Source organism: Suricata suricatta, chromosome 17 (assembly GCF_006229205.1).
Source record: "Suricata suricatta isolate VVHF042 chromosome 17, meerkat_22Aug2017_6uvM2_HiC, whole genome shotgun sequence".
NCBI classification, from domain to species: Eukaryota; Metazoa; Chordata; class Mammalia; order Carnivora; family Herpestidae; genus Suricata; species Suricata suricatta.
In genome coordinates this window covers 2,178,244-2,179,622 of record NC_043716.1, presented here as the reverse complement: position 1 = coordinate 2,179,622, position 1,379 = coordinate 2,178,244, and positions in this window count along the sequence as shown.

Below are 1,379 nucleotides of genomic sequence, written 5' to 3'. Positions count from 1 at the left end.
CTTTTTCCCACTCCCATCCTTTGCCTGAATGAAGAATGACTACGGCAGGTGAACAAATTAAACAAAAGGACTGTTGGTGTCAGAGGCTTGGAAGTTGGGGACAGTGTCACTTCTAAAACAAACTTCAGTCACTGCTATTGCTTCAGAGCCCAAACTCAAACTCTTCGGTCTGACAGCCCATACTCTTTTCCTTTTTCTTTCTTTCTTTCTTTCTTTTTTTTTTTTAATTTATTTTTGAGACAGAGTGCAAGCAGGGGAGGGACAGAGAGAGGGAGACACAATCCAAAGCAGGCTCCAGGCACTGAACTGTCAGCACAGAGCCCGACACGGGGCTTGAACTACTGAACTGCGAGATCATGACCTGAGCAGAAGTCTGACTGAGCCACCCAGGCGCCCCTGATAGGCCGTACTATTGATAATCTGCTCCATTTAACTGCTCTCTCTGTCCTTGTCACCGGCACTGCTGGCTCTTTAGCATCTCTTACATCTCTGCCACCCTACCTACTGCTGCTCCCACATCCTTCAGGGCACCTCTTCCTTTGCCGGCCCTTTAAATTGTGGTGTAGTTGAGAAGAGTCCTATCATGGACTCAATTCATTCTTCAGTATACACTTCCTTTAGAGATTTTTTAAAAGTTTTATTTATTTTGAGGGGCGCCTGGGTGGCTCAGTCGGTTAAGCATCCAACTTTGGCTCAGGTCATGATCTCGCGGTTCGTGGGTTCGAGCCCTGCGTCGGGCTCTGAGCTGTCAGCACAGAGCCCGGAGCCTGCTTCGGGCTCTGTGTCTCCCTCCCTCTCTGTGTCTCCCCTGCTCACGCTGTCTCTCCATCTCTCAAAAATAAATAAAACATTACAATTTTAAAAAAAGTTTTATTTATTTTTGAGAGAGAAGAGAGCAAGCACGGGGGAGGTGCAGAAGGCGAGGGAGAGAATCCCATGCAGGCTCTGCGAGGCCAGCGCAGAGCCTAAACCCAACACAGGGCTTGATCTCATGAACTGTTAAATCAAGAGTCAGATGATTAACTGACTGAGCCACCCAGGTGCCCCAAGATTTACTTTTGTATTCTAGCTTTAACTATGACTAATATGCCGATGATTCCAACATCCACCTCTCTAGCCAAGACCTCTCCTGGACCACGTACCTATGTGTCAATTGATCTGCAGAGTATTGATCCCTTCAGTTCGGCTGATATTTGCCAGGTCAGGAACTGTGCTAGGTACTGGGTACACAATGGTGGGCACAGACAGACACAGAACCCACTCTCTGGCTTCATAGACCTCATGTGGCAGAAGACAGACGGTGGACAAATTCTTAATAATACAATCACGAGCACCACAAAGGAGTATGTGAGGTAGAAGAGCCAACCTAGTGTAGGCAT